Here is a 22,787-nt window from a genome sequence, read left to right on the forward strand (position 1 = left end):
CAGACAGACATCGACGTCAAACAATTAACACCCCTTTTTTGCGTCAAGGGCTTAAAACAGAAGAACTTGACGTTTCCAAAACGTTTGTAAACTATGGCTAAAGCCTAATGAAATGAACGAATTTTGAACTTTTATGATGAACGAACGAACATCTCGCAACGTTTCGCTTCTTCTCTTTGCCAATGTGAATGCACCCTGATTTCGATAGAGCATTTATAGAGGCAGATTCCCAAATTGCAAATCACGTTCGTAGAAAATTGTGATCAAATCTTGTATGGATTTATTTCTGTTGATGACTATTCGTACATTTTGCTGTCATTGAACAGTGACGCCTACATAATGCCAGTGACACTACATTTTTGTACCTACGCCATTTTTTGTAGGCGCTTTTTATTGCGGCTCGTAAATATCGTTTCACTTTGTAGGTAAAGTGTAATTTTACCCACTAGTGCACATGATTTGAAGCAAGTTGCTTTCAGAATTTAGTAGCTACTGATTTCAGTAACAATGTCTATTTAACGAAAATTAAAAAAAAAACAGATTTATGCATAGAAGAATTAAATACCTCTTAGCTTGAGTTAAATGCTCATTTTTTTAGTTAAAGTATATACTAATCAACCGATGGACGTCCACTACTGGACATAGGCCTCTTGCATGGACTTCCAAGCACATCGTTCTCGAGCCGCCAGCATCCAACGGCTCGCTCCAAACCGCTTAGTCTCCGTCCACCTAGTGGGAGGTCGACCAACACTGCGCTTCCCGGTGAGGGGTCGCCATTCCAGCACCTTGGGACATCAACGTCCATCGGCTCTTCGAACTTCGCCTGCCCAGTGCCACTTCTACTTCGCGACTCGCTGAGCTATGTCAGACTTTGGTACGTCTGCGGAACTCCTAATTTCTGATTCGATCACACAGAGAAACTCCAAGCATAGCTCATAAGCTTGGCCCGTAGTTAGCGACCAAGTCTCGGATCCGTAGATCATCACTGGCAACACGCAATTGAATTTTGGACGCAAAGATACTATACTATACTACTTAGTAATAATACTAATACTTCGTATTCGAGTACTATAGTCTCTGGTTTGGTTCAATTTCAGTTCGATTCTGGATTTAGGGTCCAGTGTAGAATCAAAGGACAACATTGAATAAATCTAAAAGGTTTATCTCAATATTTTTTCTCCGAACTGATAAAGAGTGGAATGCACATCCGGCGTTGTTTCCTACCTATTGTATAATCAAAACACACAAAAGAGAGAATAGGCACATTTAAGGCAAGCGCATCCCATCCTAGATCATATATATTTTTTTCAATTTTTAAATTTGTCATATATTTTAAATATGACCATTATTCCCATTCCCTTCCAACTAGTCGGTAAAGACTGTATTATGAATGGGTACGACAATAGACCAACGAGGCGGGGATCGAAGTACCATCCCTCGGTGATGAGACCGCTCTTACCGTTGAGCTATTGAGGTTCTCATCATTGCTTATAATCAGGCATGATTGTAGTCAAATGCACGCTGATTTACCATAAAAGAAAATCTCTCTTATTGACTGCTATGGAACATAGAACATGGAAAAAAAATAACGAACGAACCCTAATAGAACACCAGTTTCGAAGGCCAAAGATCAACTCGAGTATTGAGACATTATTTATTTAAATATAGAAGCTTTGTATTTGTTGTAACGATTGTGGGTAGGAAGGAACCAACTGACCTCTGACTCGGCATACGGGACAATACACATTGATTTGTGAATAGAGCGTACGGGCTGCGGACACACACTGTATTGTGTTTGAGAACTTCGCAAATCACTCTTCTGGTCTATTCATTAACTTTGACTAGCTTTAGTGGATATGCACGAAAACCAACTACTTAGCTATTGTGAGTAATTTCTTAAATTACTTGATTTCGTATTCACTATACTATTTTAACTTTTTTCACTAATAAATTATTCCTAACTGATATTATATTACTAAATAGTTTGCCATTGTGTGCAATTAGATGATTTCCTAAAATAATATATTGGTCGTGACGTTTATTTAAAGCTAATTAATATTAGTATTCATTACTTAATCTATATGTAATTAAATGATACATGCGAGCTTAGTTGATTTTACTGAAATGATAATTATAGATAATATTTTTTCTTTATTATATACAGCAACGTCGTTAACAATGACAAGTCTTATGAGACCAATTACACGAATTCTCATGTAATTGGTCTCATGACGGACACAGAAATCCTATTAATGAATGTCAACGGACTTTATATTATTTCTTTTTTCTGTATTGTTAGTAACAAGCAGATGTCTCACCTGATGCTAAATTGTATAACCATTGCCTATAATAGCGACACCTTGCACAACTTGCACGTTCCAATGAATGTATCCAACAATGCCCCGCGTCAACCTGAAGCAAAAAAAACGTACCCCTCAAATCAGAACACTGTTGAGGTACTTTGTGCGGTAGGAAGGTAGTTTTAAGGTCGCTAATGACGGTCAATTATTCTCACGTTTCTGTAAAGCAAACGGCAGTACCCACGCGGCATACTATACAAATCATGTACGCAGTGTCCAACACACGATCAATTATAGTCGTGGGTGCTACAGAAACGTGAGAATAATTGACCGTTTGTGGCTAGCATCAAGACGCAAGAACATTTTAGACATGATCTTATAACGAGATCTATTATTCCTCAAAATTCATGTATCAAATTGAATTAAATCCTTGTCTACTATTTGTGGTATATTATAGTCTTCAATAAAGAATTCACTATCTTAAACCCACCATCGATTATCTATTTAAACGATTCTCATCTTTAACCTACTTCTAAAATGGTGGAATTATTTAGTTTGATGTTTTTTTGTTGTTGTTTCCCGATTACTCGAAGGCGTCTAGACCGGAAAATTCATATTTGGTTTGGTTGCTTTATGTGGTTCCAAGGTCATTTGGTCAGGATTTGATTATTGGATCCTGAATAATCGTTAGAACAGTTTAAAGCTGTGTGTTTTCTTTTACAAAATATCCAGTTATTTTCCCTATAAAGCTATTCCTGTGGGACCTTGACACAAACAAAGTTACTATACTCTTAAGTAGGTACTGAGAAAGTAATTATGGCACAACTCCCTTGCCTATTTCACATCGGCCATGTGTCCAATGCCTCTCGACACTCAAGTGCGTTTGGGGATGTATCCCATTCCGACGAGAGGTCTCGACAACTCCATTGCACATGTTTACCATACGACATTTAACCTTTGCACCATGAATTCATAATATTATGCATCTGCATACTAAAATATTTATATTTTTGCAGTCGTTTCATGTTTTAAGGGTGTAGGTAATTTTTCTTTTCCTTTCCCAAAAATTTCTTTGCCACATCTTTTTGCGAAAGTAAAGTAGCAATCCTTTATGGGGGGTTCACTGGATTATCTTTACATAACTTGGCAGAATCAAGACCGGGAGCCGCAGCAGAAACCGGTAAGTGTCACAAGACGTATGCCTCTGTGACTGAGAGTTACATATTTGTTCCTTTTGCCGTGGAGACCCTTGGGCCATAGATGCCAAAAAATTTCTTCGAATCATTTCACCGCGGCAAGTTGCCTCAACTGGTGACAAAAGAGCTGGCTCATTTTTGCGCAAAGGATCAGCTTGCTATCCAGCGAGGAAATGGAGCCAGTATTCTTGCCACCATTCCTCGTAGGCATGATTTGTATTTGGGATCTTTTGTAATAATAAAAAAAAACTTTAAAGCAAAATGAAATTATTATCAAAATAGCTTTCACGTGTACTTAAAGATACTCCAAATTAATCTCTAATTTGCGCGTAAAGGAGCCAATCTCAACACCGAGAGCCGAGACGAGAGGTCATTACGTCGATCCCCGCCCACTGAACTATTATATATTTATCGTATCCAATACAGTCTTACAGACTAATTGATGAAAATTGATAAATTGTAATTATTAGATATATTTAAAAGATCTAGCAAATTCCTTAAAACATATCAAGTAACCTAGCAGAGCTGTAGATTCGGATATACGAATCAGAAGTGGGATAAAAATCAAGTAACGTTTAGATTTTGAACTTGACCCAGCGGATTCGAGGAAGAGTATGAAATGATCGTTCGCTCCACGAATGCGCACTGAACCGACCTTCGGGGTAAACTTTTTGTTTATCGCCTCAGACTTCGGCTGTTTTTGTTCGAGTTCTCTGTAAAACATTTGCTACAATTTCAAGTTTGTTTAACTGTTGCTCGGTTAGTAACAACTGCTATTAGACGGGATATTGTTTGGTAAAGAGAGCGCTCTGAATCGATCTACCCATCTTCAAGGCTTTCGTTTTTGCTAGTTCCTTCTCTGTTATTAGAATTTGTGTAAATCTACTAAAATCGAGATGTTTCCATCGAACTGAGAATTTTAGTTAGGAGTAAAATTACATCATCATTAACAAGTAACAACCCAAATTCGGCTCACTGTTAAGCACGAGTTTCCTTTCCGTATGAGAGCCAATAGACTTTTTTTAGAATTGGTAGACTTCCCACACGTATATATAGAGAAATAAGAAAATTCTCAGGTATGCAGGTTTCCTCAAGTAGTTTTCAAACCTACGCTTTCCAAATTAAACCCAGGGTCGTATCCTCTCTTGGCTCTTGAATGTACATGAGAATAATAATTTATAACTATGTTTCTGTACATACGGTAGGTACCTGTTTGCATTGTGAGGTAATGTGCAAGTAATGTACTGTATAAGTGTCTCGTACAGCAAAATCAAAGCAACTCTCGCCAAAGCGTTTCGCAACAAAGTTAGGCACGTCGTCGACTTCGATTACCGCGATTCCTCGTAGCCGCTATCAAAAAGCCGATTAATCGAGTTCACTTGAACGATGTTAGCAAAAACGTCTCCGCTACACCGAATTTGATTCGCAGTGCAATACAATGAAGTTACGGTCCGCGCGGGTGTTTGCGGGGTGTGTGCGGTGCGGGGCAGGGCGGGGCGGCAGGTCAATGACGTCCCTCCGTCTGGGGCCCCCCTCCCCCCTGAACCAGTTCCCGACCGGCGTGTTCACCATCTCTATCTAGTTTACAGCACGGAGATACAGTACTTACCTGCCAAGTGCCGAGCATTCTTGCACATCTGAACCCCAGCTATCTGTTACAGGGAATAATTAAACAAGTGATGCTCGAACCGGTGACGTCTCAGATAGCGCTAATGCTGGCTACAGACCTTCAGTTTCAACTGAACGACTGTTCAGTTAAAAACGTCCTCCGTCAAAACGTGCACAATTTAACTGACAAACTAGGTAATCCAAAATCATTAGATAATGTAGCCTAGCCTGTATTACGAGTATGTTGTCTTTAGTTCTGCTGATTTGGAACTCTTTTTGATGTGCTGTTACATTACAATAACAAAGTAAAGTATAGCATATGTTTAAGAGTATTATAATTTATTCTTGGAACGTTGAGACAGACAATCTGTGAGGTTAATCTTTAAGTTATAATATTTAAACCTTTATTGTTTCCATTATAGGTTTTGTTATCTAGTCGAAATACCTATCTGAAACCAAAACAATTTTTTAAAAGTTGGAATTTTGCTTATGTTCATTTCAGCATTCAAAAACAAATAGCATGCAGTTTGTATTTGTTGTTTGAAGAAATTCTCATTCTAAAAAGCAGGACATCTTATGATAACTTATGCCAGCAACTGACGATCAAGTAATCTCAAAAATCTCTAAAACTGATCGTGTGTTGGTCGCGATGTACACGACATCATGTCGATCGTTACGAACACACAATCAGTTTTATCGGACAATCGTCAGTGGCTGACTTTATGTTGAAATATGTTATATAATTTGTCATACAGCTCAGGCTACTAGGTGGGCAAAATAATGAGATATACTCGTAGAAGGTTACGTTACACATTAACCCTCTTTCGAAGTCTTGTAAATAGGTACGGCAACGGACATTATCGTACCATCAGGTCAGATCCTAATCTGTAATTGGACGCACAGACTTACCAACAAATAATACAAAATGTAGCGCGTTGCAACCACAGAACTTCCATAGTGAAATGCTATTGGTTATTGGTATCTATAAGAGCCTGCGATGGGCAGACTTTCGTTAATTATCATAAAAGCTGAAAGCTTGTCCATGCTTCTATTATAGGTAGGCAACTATGGAGTTGTATACAAATATAATTCTTTATTGTTTACATATATACAAGTTTTTTTAAATAGCATTGTTGAGACCTTCTTTTGGTGATGATGGTGCCTGTGACAGATTGCCTCATTCTTTCAAAGCCAACATACAATATGTAAGTGTGTGTACGTTTGTATGTGTGTGGTTTTTTTTCATCATGGGGCATTTAGATGATCCAGATTTAAAACCATAAATATTTATTTAAATGTAACCAGTCACTTTTCTTTGTAGCTGTTCTCTGTGGCGGCTGTCGCTTAGTGTTCGATCAACTGTCATTGTTTTAAGAAAATACTGAAAAGTTGTTATGAAGATATTCTTTTTGAACTATTAGACGGCCGGACTTAGATATTCTTTGGGTTGCCACGAAACTGAATTTTTGGTGATTGAGGACACAATTTTACATTTTACTATCCCGAAGCACATTAAACAAAATCTATAGCTATAAATTTGAAAGATTGAGGGTTTGTACCTTTAAAATCTGCTATCTCCCAAAGCAACCATTGCCCAAACTTTTTTGGTTGATACTTTACCTGCAAGCGGCAAGGCCTGAAAAACTCTCAGCTTTTATAAAATGACGAAGATCTGGTCACCGCAGACTCGTTCTACATCGCTGGAATACCGGTTAGATGATATCGTTGTCAAAAAGTCGTCGGTCATGGCTCGTGTCGCAACAGACGCTTTCGCAAACCGTTTCACAATGCTATCGGGCGAGAGAATAGTTGAAAGTTTCTTTACATAGTTTTTGTCCTAAAGCCTTAGCGGCATCACGGAATTCTTTTTTTATTTATTCTTCTTGCGTTAAAATTGCAACAGTCGATCTTAATTTTTTACGACCTTTCTGACGCAGTTGTGGTACTATTTTTAATAGTTATTTTGACGATTTACAAGATAAGTACTGGGTTCGATCCCCGGCTGGGCCGATTGAGGTTTTCTTAATTCTAGTTACGAATATAATATATTAGTGCGCCCCAATATTACGATACAACGTTGACAATTTATGGCTGAATTTACATTCCGTTTTGAGTGTTTGCCAACCGAGGAGCGTGGTGGGTTTAGGCTCCAATATGCGGGCACACGTTTAAGCCAAGCTTTTCCCTTGGTCCGAAGCACTATTGCAGCGTCAAATGCCTCAATCATCTGAGAAAAGGAAATATCTATATAAATATCTACTAATGCTCGCGGACCCCTACCCAACCCCCACCCTACCCCTACTTCTATCCTACCTCTACCCTACCCCTACACTAATTTTAAATACCTTATGTGTAAGTAAAAAAAAAAAAAGTATTTTTCATTTATTGTATACATTACGTTATACAGTGGCGTGGGTCCGAGGCGCAGTGGTATGTGCGGTGGATTTACATGACGGAGGTCCTGGGTTCGATCCCCAGCTGGGCCGATTGAGGTTTTCTTAATTGGTTCAGATCTGGCTGGTGGGAGGCCTTGGCCGTGGCTAGTTACCACCCTACCGACAAAGACGTACGGCCAAGCGATTTAGCGTTCCGGTACGATGTCGTGTAGAAACCGAAAGGAGTATGGATTTTCATCCTCTTCCTAACAAGTTAGTCCGCTTCCATCTTAGATTACGTCATTACTTACTTAGGTGAGATTGTAGTCAAGGGCTAACTTGTAAAGAATAAAAAAAAGTTTCATTTGTGGCACGACGAATGTCACTGTTATACAGTTACATTCGCATCACAAACATGTCTAATTCATATTCGCATATTCTTCCAAGTGCGTATATCGCATCGGATAATGTGTAAACGGTGTCAGTGTCAACCTTCGTCGAGTACCGCTGTGACACGTGCACAGAGTCGCAAGGTCACAGGCGCTAAGCGAGACGCCTCAACGACCGGACGAACTCAGACGACCAGATGTTAGTTATGTCCTTCAAGACTTACGACATTGTTGCTTTTAGTTTGTACAAAAAATTCGAATTTTCCAAAATTTGGACCCATAATAATAAAATTTATCAAATCAAATCAAAATTTATTTATTTCAAGTAGGCTCAATTTACAAGCACTTTTGACACGTCAGTTGACTATTTGTAAAGATTCTACCACCGGTTCGGAAGGCAGGTTCTGCTGAGAAGATACCGGCAAGAAACTCAACAGTTGCTCTTTTGAAATGAAAAAGTCATACAGTACTATAATTTACAATTGATAACAATTACAATTTCCTATAGTTTTACTCCCTGTGTGAAGGTGGAAGCTGATCCAATGGCCTTCAAGCACCTTTATCGTTTATAAGGAACTCATCAATAGTGTAGTAACCTCGACTAAGTAAATGTTTTTTAACATATTGCTTAAAGTTGTGCATTGGCAAGTCCATCACAGTCTTGGGGATCTTGTTATATATATATCATCAAATTAAGATGGTCCGTTGGATCACAATCACAATGATAGTAGCTATCGTTACTTCTTATACTCGTACTATAAAAAATTCTCGTGTCACAATGTTTATTCCCATAATCCTCCAAAACGGCTTGACCGATTCATAAGAAATTTTATATGCATATCCAGTAGGTCTGAGAATCAGCCAACATCTATTTTTCAAACTCTTAAACCCTAGGGGTAGGGGTAGGTACAGGTTGGGTGGGAGTAGGATAGGATAGGGGTAGGGAATGAGTCAAAGCGAAGCTTGACCGGGTCTGCTAGTAGTTTAATTGTTACGGAGAAGTTAGTTTTCAGTCAGAAAGTCTAGGTTAGCACCAAGATTTACCGTATGAAAAGTAGGTTACCCGAGTATGTTCCCAATCGGGTAATGTAAATGATATCAAATATTAAGAAATACTTCGTTCGCACATAGTTCGAAGAGCCGATGGACGTTAGGGTCCCAAAGTGCTCTGGAATGGCGACCACGCACTAGTAAGCGCAAGCGAGTCGCAGGGATTCGCTGGATGCAGGTGGCTCAGTATCGTGATGTTTGGAAGTCCATCCTGCTGTGGACGTCCATCGGCTGATATGATGATGATGATGATGACTAAGAAATACCAAGAGGTCGTTCATCGTTCAGGTACAAATCTATCCTATTTATATTATTACTTAGTGTAGACGAGTTGATGTGTGAACAACTTTGTATGTAAACATTCTGCATACAGTATGCTCTTCAAATATTAATGAGTGCCAAATCGAGGAAGACCGGAAATACCCGAGTAAAGTAATTCTAACCTCGGCGGGAGATCCTTTACTGCGCCCCTAGTACGAATACCTACGAATTTGTTCATCGTTTTTGTGTGTGAGACAGACACACGACCCACAAATGACTAGCATAATTATTCGCATAATTAAACAGGCCAGGCATATGGAGCTCCAATACGGGTGTGCGGTGACTTTAACTCTTGTAATCTTAAAGAATATTTCTTATATCTTTTAAATTTGACGAGTATTCCTATTCCCCTCCAATTAGTCTGAAAATACTGTGTTAGGAGTGGGTACAACAATAGTCCAGCGGGCGGGGATCGAACTATGACCTCTCGATGATGAGTCCGGCCCCTTTACCATTGAGGCATAAATTAGTTGGTCATGTGTATAATCTTGTCTTTGCTGCTTATTTTAATTTTGTTTATTTGAATGTATTCATATTAGCTGTGACGTCACACGGGTCCCCGCTGAAAATCAGCGCCGTGTATTATGCTTGTATGTAGTGCACGGCATATGCTGAGCTGTACACCCTTTCTTTTTAAGGGTTACAGACAGACATACTGTCATAAGGATAAGGTATTTATTGACTGTCTGTAACTTTTAGATATGAATAAATTTATTTTCTTTCTTTCTTTCTTATCTGTCTCACAAAACGATGAACACATTCGTAGGTACTCGTACTAGGGGCGCAATAAAAGATCTTCCGTCGAGGTTAGAATAACTTCACTTCAGTATTTCCGGCCCTCCTCCTCGATTTGGCACCCATTTATATTTGAAGAGCATACTCGTGCATGCATAATGTTAACATACAAAGTTGCTCATACATTGATCAGTGTATTTTGACGATTTTATATTTGCCCAGCAGCGGTATCACCCGCGTAGTACTCGTTCCCGTGAGTCGATGACTCACAAATAACGTGGTTTTCTAGTAATAAAACTAATGTTAAAAGAATTTTCAAAATAGGTTTAGTAGATCAAGAGATTACCCCCCACAACACCACTAACTTTACCTCTTTATAATATTAGTAAAGAAGTATAGATTTCATATAGATTGCCTCCTTGGTTTAGTGGTTAGCCTATATGACTTGCTTACAAGTTCCTGGGTTTCTATCCTAGGCCAGGCTTTAATAAAACATTGAACTTTCTCAGTAAAAATAATCAGACCAGAGGAAATTGGTGGTAACACTCTAGTGTCTGTCATTATCACGGAAATCTGATAACGGGTTACAGCCGTGATAGCCCAATAGATATGACCATGATTGATGGATTGGATGATGGATCCGTCCAGGGCACGCACCTCCAACTTTTCAGTTATGTTACTTTAAGAAATTAAATATCACGTCTCAAACGGTGAAGGAAAAATATCGTGAGGAAACCTGCATACCTTAGAACTTTCTGAATTATCTATATGAAGTCTGCCAATCCACATTGGGCCAGCGTGATGGAGTATTAGCTTAACCCCTTCCTGAGACGAGACCCGTGCTCAACAGTGAGCCGAATATGGGTTGTTAATAATGATGATGTTACAGCCCAAGTGTATCAAAAACTCCGCTCTTATATAACTCTAATAGACGGCCGCGTGGCGCAGTGGGCCTGCTTTTTGCATCCACGGCCGTGGGTTCGATTCCCACAACTGGAAAATATTTGTGTGATGAGCATGGGTTTTTTTCAGTGTCTGTGTATATTTATACATTATATAAGTATTTATATGTAGTATATAAATGTATATGAATATTATAATATCAACTGTCATAGTACCCATAACACAAGCTACTCTGTATGCTTACTTTGGGGCTAGATGGTGATGTGTATTGTATAAGTATGTTTGTTTATTAAGTATTATTATAAAAAGGGAAGCTTGGTCCTGCAGAGGACATAAAATAAACTGTTATTATAGGAAATAATTATTGCAAACTTGTAGGTACAGGTGCGACGAAGCGTCACAGACGCCATGAATATTATATAATCCTAAATTGCTATGCCTGCAACTTCTAAGCATGGGGATTTGCATTTTAAAAATATGCATTGCATAATCTAACGAATTGTAGCGCTAAGCTGCTGTGAAAAGCGTGAATTATTTGTATGGAAATGTTTTTGGCGTACTTTAAGATTAATCTAGACATTGTTGAGGTTTTTTTTATTCTTTACAAGTTAGCCCTTGACTGCAATCTCACCTGATGGTAAGTGATGATGCTATCTAAGATGGAAGCGGACTAACTTGTTAGGAAAAGGATGACAATCTACACCCTACTTTTTCTACACAAAACCGTACCGTTAAATTGCTTGGCGGTACGTCTTTGTTGCTAGTGTCGTAACTAGTCACGGCCGCAGCCTCCCACCAGCCCGATCTGGACCAATTAAGAAAACCGCAATCGGTCCAGCCGGGGATCGAACCCAGGACCTCCTTTTTGTAAATCCATCGCACATACTGCACCACGGAGGTCGTCAAAATGTCGGCTATGTTTGGCTAGACTTACTATACTGCTTCAACTCTTCTTGTTGCCCTATAAATGATAATATATGTTTCCGTAACTATTATTTTTAAATGTGCAAATCGCTAGAGACTCTTCTTAATCTTAAACAGTGTTTTTCTAAGAATTGCTATGAGTCTAGCGACAAGGGAAATGATCTTTCATAGTATACCAAAGAAAACTATTTCAGCTCGTACCACCGTCATCTTTTTACCATCGCACTGTAAGACACCGGGTAGGTTTCCATCCCTATGTCATTAACATCCTTAGAACTCGTACGAAGCGATTTGCTTCTTCGTTTCTTATACGCATGGGCATGGAACTCTCTCTCCCGAAGTCAGTGTTTCCTAATTCTTACAACCTGGGCATTTTTAAGATGAGCGTAAATATGCATTTTCTAGGCAAGCGCGTTCCATCTTTGGCCACATCTACACTTACCATCAGGTGAGATCGCGGTCGAGGGCGATCCTATCTATACTTCTATACTAATATATAAAGCTGAACAGTTTTTTGTTTGTTTGATTGAACGCGCTAATCTCAGGAACTACTGTCCTGATTTGAAAAATTCTTTCAGTGTTAGATAGCCCATTTATCGAGGAAGGCTATAGGCTATATATTATCCCCATACTCTTATGGGAACGGAAACCATTTTTTTTTTTACCACCGCACTGCAAGACACCGGGTAGGTTTCCATCCCTACGTCATTGACATTCCCAAGACTCGTACGAAGCGATTTGCTTCTTCGTTTCTTATACGTATGGCTAGGGTATGGAACTCTCTCCCGAAGTCAGTATTTCCTAATTCTTACAACTTGGGCATCTTTAAGATGAGAGTGAATAGGCATCTTCTAGGCAAGCGCGTATCACCTTAGGCCACATCTACACTTACCATCAGGTGAGATCGTGGTCAAGCGCGAGCTTATTTTGTATAAAAAAAAAAAAACCACGCGGGTGAAACCACGCGGCGTCAGGTAGTACCATATAAAAATAAATAATATATTATTTTGCTGAGTAATGACCTTTGAAACCTGCTTTTGTCTTTAAGCTACCAAGGCTCTTATGGTCCAAACTCCATACTTACTTATGTAGGAGCTTGGGTGAACAATTTTTCAGTGTTTATGAAATTAGAAAGTCGCCGCGTAAGCAAGTTCAAGCTTAAATTGTACTGTTTGTAAGATTTTTATGAATATAACAAGTAAGTGTTCCATTTGCGTACTGGTACGCGAATACTTGCTGTGCCCAACGAGTCGAACGATCGGTCGTTTGTTAATTATTGCGGATGTCAAGATATCGCTCGCATAGTTCAAGGTTCGACCTCGCTCCGCTCGCGTTTGTTTACTCTATATATTATACAATAGAGATATTATGCGTCAAATACAACTCTTTACTTTATGAATTTATCGTTCGTAAATCCAAAACTCATAGGAGAAATACGAGCGTGGCAGATATACGTTCTAAATCTCTACTAGGAGTAACTAGGTAGGTACCGATGGCTGCAGTGTGGCTATGATGGCATAAGTCGAACCGACAGGCGTATAGGTTCATTATCATTTTCAGCCTGTTTTAACCACTACAAGGCCAGGCCTTCCTCCTTATAAGAGAGGGGATGTGGATAGACAAATTTCCTTTGGACTTGTATCGCACTCAAATTCACCAACAAAATTGTCTGTCGTTTTTTGAGAGGGACGAGGTAATCTCACCCGAGGTAACTGTTGAAACGTTTCGTTTTGTGATAATACTAGTAGACGCCCTGCGTTTTCACACGCGTAGTTCCCATTCTCGTGGGAATGCGGGAATAAAAGATACCCCATGACACTCGAACGTAACGTGGCTTTCTAATTGGTAAAAGTTTTTTTTATACCAGTTTATTAGATCAAGATATTACCTTCTGTCTACAATCACACAAACTTTACTTCTATAAAATATTAAGTATAATATTTCTGTTACTTTTATAATAATAATCAACGACTTTTTATGTACCTATAGTCGCCGTTCATGATAATATAGATTGTCTCGTAAATAACATAGAAAGACTGTCTATTATTGCAAAGTGATGTACACAAACGCAGTTAGTGCAGCCAGGGCCGGAAAATACACAAGTTACCGCTACCGGCCGTTAGAGGGACGCCTCCGTAAACAAGTTATCCTTCCGGGTTCAAGCCCGCAGTGCTACGCTGCCGTGACTCGGTGGTTTTTGCTGCGAGCTGCCACTGCAGACCCATCCACCTTGACGGTATTAATTAAGCGTGTTTTTTACTTCCTATTTCTGAACTTACACTCATTTTGTAGTTAATTATATCCACAAAGTAGGTATATTAAAGTACTGTTAACTAGTAGACGATTGCTATTTCGTCCGCGTGGAACTCGGATAGAAAATAAAACATCCCAGTTACATTCCATATATTTTAATATTTTAATCTTTGGTGAAAGGTCCATCCAGTCTCCATACAAACTCGGCTGAATATCCTTCGTACTAATATTATATACTATACATATATTACAAATCCTTAAAACTGTCGCCTTAAACTGTCGCCTGTCAGTTAGACACAGATAATGCAATGAATTTTATGTCAAAGGGATGCGAATTATTGCTAGTAATTTAACTGATTATGCAAAACAAAAATGCTACAAACATAAAAGGCCTTAATAATTACTTCATTTTTTACATAAAACTTTTCCCCAAGAACTTCATTGACGTCTTAACAGGCTGTATGGTCAATGATATTTGCCTGTCCCCGAATTTAGTTGGAGACAAATTAAAAAAAAAAACACAAACCTCTTCACAGCTGATGACAGCAGTTCTAATTTTAAAGTTTATTCCGGCCCTTAAGCAGCATTTTCCGCCCAATACTCAGATCAAAACAACACTACTTTCCGAGTATGAGAAATGAAACACACTCACTTACACACACACAAACTTTCGCCTTTATAATATAAGTGTGATGTACATTTGTATAGTGAGGATAGCTGTGATAGCCCAGTGGATATGACCTCTGCTTCCGATTCCGGAGGGTGTGGGTTCGAATCCGGTCCGGGGCATGCACCTCCAACTTTTCAGTTGTGTGCATTTTAAGAAATTAAATATCACGTGTCTCAATCGGTGAAGGAAAACATCGTGAGGAAACCTGCATACGAGAGAATTATCTCAATTCTCTGCGTGTGTGAAGTCTGCCAATCCGCATTGGGCCAGCGTGGTGGACTATTGGCCTAACCCCTCTCATTCTGAGAGGAGACTCGAGCTCAGCAGTGAGCCGAATATGGGTTGATGACGACGATAGTGAGGATGATGACTAGGTTTGAATATATTGATTTTTATGAAACATTCGAGTAAATAGGGTCAATGTTAACTAATTTATATATAACTAGCGAACGCCCGCGACTTCGTCCGCGTAAATTTCGATGTCAACTTTACTACTACCCTACCCTACTCCTACCCTACCACTACCCCAACCCTACCCTACCCAACACCTACATCTACCCTACCTCTACCCTACCCTATCCCTACCCCCATCCTACCCCTACCCTCCCCGTACCCTATCCCATTCCTACCCCTATCCCACCCGTACCCTATCTCACGCCTATCCTACCCCTACCCTACCACTACCCTTAACCCGGCCCTAAACCTACCCTACCCCTACACTACCCCTACGCTTCCCTACCCGTACCCTACCCTACCCTGTAACTTCTCTAACTTACTCCTACCCTTCCTCCTCCTAGCAAAATCGGTCCAGTCCTTCGAGAGTGGTGGTATGACCAAGAGAAATAGAGACTTCTATGCTAATAATATAAAGAGGTAAAGTTCGTGTGGTTGTAGGAGGTAATCTCTGGATCTACTGGACCGATTTGGAAAATTGTTTTACCAATAGAAAGCTACGTTATTTGCGAGTGTCATAGGCTATGTTTGCTCCCCATATTCACACGGGAACGGGAATTACGTAAATGAAAGCGCCGGGCGTCATATAGCGGAATTTCTGCGTCTTTTAGAAATTTTGTATTATCTCTGAAACTATTTAAGTAATTAACATACTGTAAAGGGCAAATCTTATCTCCATAATATCCTTGTGATTATTAAATAATTGATTTTAATAAGGATTAAAGTTTAGTTGTATAAATAATGACGTAAACCTAAGTATATAAAATTAATAATTTTTAAAACACAAAAGGTACTATATCTGCTAATATATAGAAGATAGATATATGGTGTCGCGGACTTTTTTGTAGAACTTTTAAAGATACATAAAGTCTCCATACATTAATTTCAATTTTACACAATAGTTAAGGCAGCGCATGCGAATAAGTCTGTTTAAGAGGATTTTCAGTCCGACCTGTATGACAAAAACTGTGATAACTCGGCTAATATATATGATACCAATAAAAATACCAATATAGCCTATAGCACTCCCCGATAATGTAGCATTCTACTGGTGAAAGAATTTTTAAAATCGGACCAGTAGTTCCGAAGATTACCCCATTTAAAAAATGTGACAAACTTACAAACTTACAAACTTTACCTCTTTATAATATTAGTATAGAAAAGCAAAGATTGTCTGGATATTTGCAAAATAAATGAGATTATAAAATTTCAAAATCTTTTATCGTAATTAGATGAAAATTCATACAGTTTTAGCTTCCATAGATTAAATGTGACATTTTTTAATACATGAACTATAAACATAAACGCACAAATAACAAAGATATTAGTAATTTTGTTTGTACGCACATACAAATCTAACGATCATTACATTGCCTACGACGTCATTAGTTCATACCATTTTGTATGGGGCGTTTTTCAGGGATCCGCGGCAGCGCCGCAAATCTGATCCTTTAAATCCCTGTAGCTCCGATAGTAATGATCGCAGATACCCTGTTACTTTTACAAAATTGCTTTACTATTAGCGTAATCTTAATTTATATACAATTAAAAAAACTGTCGTCATCCCTGTTATCGCGTATAACATATTATAAGGTTCGTTGATTGAAACTAGAGTGTGCAAGAATCTGTATCGTACGTAAGTGTATCGTACGTAAGTGGTCCTACCCGCAGAGCCTCTCATACGCGGATGTGATCGGGCCGGGGGTCAACGGTTCTCCTTGGTGGAGTGTTCACCTCGGCCGACCTTAGCGACACGAAAATAAAACAAGCGCGGATATTGCTCCGATCGTCGATACCAATCCACCTTACCAACGATCGCAGTAGATCCTTTATTATTGCCCATTTTATTACCCGACTGCAAAAAGGGTTATGTTTTTCGCGCGTATCTTGTATGTATGTGTAATATTTTTTATTGCCTCATATCTTCCAAACCACTGAACGGATTTACGTAATTAGGATATCATTAGGTTTGTCTCAATAACCTAAGTGTTCTTAGATAGATGAAACTAAAAAAAATATAACAAGACGACTGTGAGACGCTATAGACTCGAGGTGAATTTTTTTTTTTTTTTTTTTAATATTGCAATATGTGTATCAAATTCAAGAGCTTTTTATGAGTATTCTAAAATGGTATATCAATAAGAAACTTAGCTAAACTTATCCTAATAAATATACAAATCGTCTGGAAAAATATAGCTTTTCCCTATTTTTTACAAAAGCTAGAAGGTCTTTTTTCCGAATGAGGAGGTAATGCTTAGTCGAGATATAAACAAAGATGCACATGACGTGAAGCCTATACTTGAATAAGATTAATAACAGTGGCATAAATAAATAATTATTTTATAACTCGACAGTGTGAGTTTCAAATTCGTGTTTATCTCGCTCTATCTATAAACGTAAACGCGAATTTCTAAAAAATTTAAACAGCGCCATCTAATGGCACTACTGTTTCAATTCCTTAGAAATTCGCGTTTACGTTTACGCGATCGTCACAGTATGAAAACATTGAAAACTCCCATTAGACACTCTGTAACGAACGATGTTTTTATAACTCGACAGTAGGGGCTTCGAATTTGTCTCTGTCTAACACGATAGAATAGATAGAGCGAGATAAATACGAATTTGAAACTCACACTGTCGAGTTATAATGATTATTTATTTATGCCACTCAGAATAGCAGTGCAGTATAGAAGCGTTTTAGACGGTGTAGCGAATGTGTCTTGTCCTTCAAGTGTGTAAGGTTATGTGTTTTATAGCCAAAAATATTTCCAATATAGATCAGGGAGGTCGTCAGCTTCTATCAATAAAATTGTAGTGCATATGTTCTAGTCTATTAAAAAAATATACGTTTACCGTTTACTTTTTCAACTGTGAGGTATAAGTATCGATAAACCTATTATGTAGTTCGTAAAACGTCTCGTAAATCAACGTCGATTATTCTAGAAACTCCTACGAATCAAGATCGCCTTAAATGTCGACAACGGTGACCTTCAGTTCGATCAACAGCTTCGTTTTCAAGAAATACGAGTTTTTGCGAAAACACTCCTTAATGATCTCGATCGAAAGGTCAAGGAATAGGTAGTAGGTACCTGTACATTAAGGGTCCACCTTTGGAAGGAGAGAAATCATAAAATCTTATTAAAAACATTGCAACGAAAAGAAGCATTGCAAGAACAGCAGTTATTGATCTAAAGTCGAAGAGAAGGTACCTAGTACAGACTTTTTCCGTGTAAGATACGAAGTTATACCTTACCCATTATTTTATATTATCAGAATACGAAACACATTCTAGTTTGCCTGAGATACAACACCTACAACTATCATTAATGGGAAATTATTGTTTTATAGCGCCAATGAATTAAACATATAGTTAACGCACATGAGGTAAGAATTTTTACTATGGCAACATGCTCGTAACTCACAGCCTATAGCAGACTGTCAGTGATCTTCGTGTAGTCGCGTTCGTTTAAGCCGACTTTATAGCAATTGAAAGAATTATTGTTTTGTTTCTCTGTCTACGGGCTAATTTTGAACTTGTCATAAATTGACATTCGACAATATTGCATGACATTGACATCTTACACCGGATATACGAGTAAATTCAATTCCAATTATTCTTATTGGCTGTTTGAGCACATTTACTCTATTGTCTATGGTTAATTTGTTGACATGGGAGCGAAACTAAAATAAATAAAAAAAACATTTAGGTGGTTTAGGTGCTTCCAAAACTTTTGAAAATTGTTTTCTGATCAACAATTTGTGTCTTCTATCAATAAATCCGCTCGTAAATATTTTGGGACTCGTACTTTAAATTTTGTTTCCACTTAGAAGAAATATTCGTCTTGAGGTCATGATGAGGCAGGCCCTTAACAATGACCTCAAGTCGGATAGGTCAAAGGACGACACAAAACGGGCACCTTTTACATTAATAACCTGTAATCTATTCAGATAATACGCTATCGGTGAATGTACGATAACAGATTCGCAATGATTTCCTATGTTATAAAAATATACAAATGTATGAGTATGTATATTTACCTATTAACAATCCATATGAATAAAATTTAAGTATCTGTCTGTGTTTTAAACATAACTGTGTTTTCTCTGTTTCTAGGTTTTTACACTATACTAAAGTCTTAATCACAATATTTAAAAAATATCTGTCTATCTGTTTCTTTATCTTTGAAACGGCTGAACCGATTTTAATGGGACTTTCACTGGAAGATAAAAGAAACTGAGCAACATCTACGTTAGTTTTTATCACGGAAAAATCAATGGTCCCTGTGGGATTTGTAAAAAAATAATTTCATGCGTACGAAGTCGCGAGCGCTCGCCAGTAATAGGTTTTAATAAACATAAATATTTATATATGATATTTATTCTCGATTTATATCCCGATACATAATTATATATTTATTCTCGACGTTAAACATGTTTTAAACGACCAAAAGCATTTGTTGGGTAGGTATCTATAGTAATCTATACTAATATTATAAAGCTGAAGAGTTTGTTTGTTTGAACGCGCTAATCCCAGGAACTACTGGTCCGATTTGAAAAATTCTTTCAGTGTTAGATAGCCTATTTATCGAGGAAGGCTATAGGCTATATATTATCTCCGTATTCCTACGGGAACGGGAACCAGGCGGGTGAAACCGCACGGCGTCAGCTAGTATGTCATATGTTTTAATTTAATTAACTACGAATCTATTGTTTTATTCATATTGGATGATGAGGAAATCTAAGCCGATAAAGACAAACAAAAAATATCAGTTATTAACTTTGTAGAAGAATGAACAATTTATAAAGTTGACATAATTTAGTATAGAGATTTATTAGCGCCATTTTTAAATACCGGCGCCATTTGCAACACGAAAATGAGGAAGCGTAACGAAGAATATTTGAATATCGAAGTGAAACAGCGTCGTGCGCGCAACCTTGCGGCGCGCGGCGCAGGTCAGATATTTCGAAGGTCGATGACTCGTTTGTAATCGCTACGAGTTATTATTATTATTGTTAGCGCACTCGGCCGCACGCTGCTCAGGGTTGCCACCAATCGATTATGATATACTTAAATCTTATTACTTACCTGACTTCTCTCGTCAAAACTAAAAGAGCGTTTAATGATTTATTTATTTTGCTATCCTCCGCGAAAAGCCGACGAACTCATGCGACAACGTCACCCAGGTCCGACAAAATACTCTCTACGTACGTATCACCCCGAAACCGGAGCATCCTCAGGAGATGTGACTCTACAACCTGCAATTGCACGTTGTAGAGTCAACATCTCTAATAAATAAATCATTATATAATCATGATGAACTTCCGCAAAGTAACGCCTGCTTCTTTCCAATATTTAAAAGAGCGTTCTCTTAACGTGAATTTTAGGATTGTAGATTCATAAGAGATATATTATTTTTAACATAAAAATGGAACTGACTTCATAGACATATTTCAGTTATTATGATTTTAACACAAAATTACTAAAACGGTTTTCATAAAATGGTATAAATTAGGAAGTCAGTTGAAAAGATATGCTGTCACGGAGTATTTTATTTTTGTTGTTTGTCCCGTATAGGTGTTTATGGTACCAAAAACGTAAGAGGTAGAGGTTTTCGTTTACACGACATATGTCAGAGAAGCTTTCAGAACATAATATTCAAAACAGATGAGTAAGTACCTAATTTATAAATAGCATTTGGGAGTCATATTATTATATTTTTTTGCTCATGAATGGCTATAACTTTTATTTGTTATATGTATAAAAATAGTAGCCCTAACTAATTCTAATAATAAATTCTCTTTTTTTGTTGTTGTATTAACTCCTATTTTTTGCCGCCAGTTCAACCCTAACTCTGCATTAACGCGACACGACAAATAGAAGTCGAGATTCGAAATTCGAACCCAGTGAGACATCTGGTGGGATACGCTATTATAAAACTGTAACCGGGATTTGTCTATGGTGTTCTCTGTCTATATGTAATATAGACTAGCTGATTATAGCATTATAATTAAGGCTATACATATTTATGTCATTGAGAACGCAGAAAAAAATTATCTTACTAACAAACGAATGCGAACGAATCTAGTAATATTAGTAGTACTACATCGAAGATTTCGTTTAACTGTTGGATCAAGAGTCGGATACAGAAGCCAGTGATTCTTTAGACAGCGCGTATTGTGAGGAGGTTCGTCACTCTTTAGTCCTGGCCACCGGTTCCTTGGGTACTCAAAAGTCTCGCAACAGGAGAGTTGATTTTTTATATTAACATTGTTAAAAAATAATAAAACGACAAATAAATAAATGTGAGTAAAAGTAGTACGATTCACGACACGATTTGATGATATATATACCTTGTATGTAGATGAAAGATTTGCGTTAACAGAATTAGCATCTGTGTCGTTAATTCACGGTTGCAACATCGTTGCGCTCGCGGGCGGTTGCGCAACATCTGCGGCAACTCGCTGTAGAGTATAGACAATTACAATTTACGACTGCCATGTGCATGTTAGCGCACTTTAGCTCTATATCATTGTCTATGGTCGGTTAACTGCCTCGTTGGTACAATAGTTAGCCTATGATTACGAGATTCTGGGTTCGACTTCTGGGCTTTATGAGATATTGACTTTTTTTCTTTTAACAGATTTAGAGTTTTAAAGTCTCGTATCGCAGCTGGGAAGTAGGTGGTACCACGTGCCTCGGAGAGCACGTTAAGCCATAGCCATTTTTATCTGTAACTGTAGGTCTAACATGCGAGCAAGGACAAAAAGAATAGACATAGATAAATATAGCGGCGGTACTGGAAATATCGCTATTTTTTTTATTGCGTTGTGATGAAAGAGATGGAACTGGGACAACTCCACCACCATTGGTCGAAAATTTTCTATGAGACGTAAGAATACAGGGATAAAATATAGCCTATACACTCGGGGATAGTGTAGCTTCCCAACAGTAAAAGTATTTTACAAATCGGTACAGTAGTTTCAGGGCCTATTCAATGCAAACAAAGAAACAAACAATCAAACCTTTCCTCTATATAATATTAGTATAGATGTCGTCACTCTAGTATTTAAAATTATAATGTAAAATGTATCAGCTATGAATGGAATTTTCCTACAACTTATTATTAAAATAAAATGCATATACAGGGTGATTCGGTCTTTAGTGCGGATATTTTTTTTCGTGGTTCTGTATCATTAATAGAATATAAATCTACAAACAGTTCGATACATTTAATGTAATTATTTTTTTAATTTATGTCTCTAAAATAACAAAATAATGTACATATTATTACTAAACAAGATATATTCAGCTTAGAAGTGATCTGGTGACGTCCTTTAGGTATCAAACGAAAATAAAATAAACGCACAATAGGGTGACCCTAAAATTCTATTCAAAAGTAAATAACTTTAGCTAACGATAATTTTGTTATTTTTGAGTTAAAAAAAAAAGAAAAAATACGTGATCATTAAATTTTGTTTATGTACAAAATATAAAAATATCCGCACTAAAAAAAATTTCTTCCTGTATATCGAAGATTATAGATCGCACATAAATTTTAAATTTGCCATTCATAGGTAGTAGAAGCAATCATCTTCTGCGGTTTGACGGT

General features: G+C 37.8%; 1 protein-coding gene across 1 annotated transcript in view; it reads left to right on the forward strand.

The window, feature by feature from the left end:
- Nucleotides 1-22,787, forward strand: part of LOC112043465 (uncharacterized) — a 104,422-nt gene that overhangs the window by 15,513 nt on the left and 66,122 nt on the right. The window lies entirely within an intron of this gene.

This window comes from Bicyclus anynana, chromosome 12 (genome assembly GCF_947172395.1).
Source record: "Bicyclus anynana chromosome 12, ilBicAnyn1.1, whole genome shotgun sequence".
NCBI lineage: Eukaryota > Metazoa > Arthropoda > Insecta > Lepidoptera > Nymphalidae > Bicyclus > Bicyclus anynana.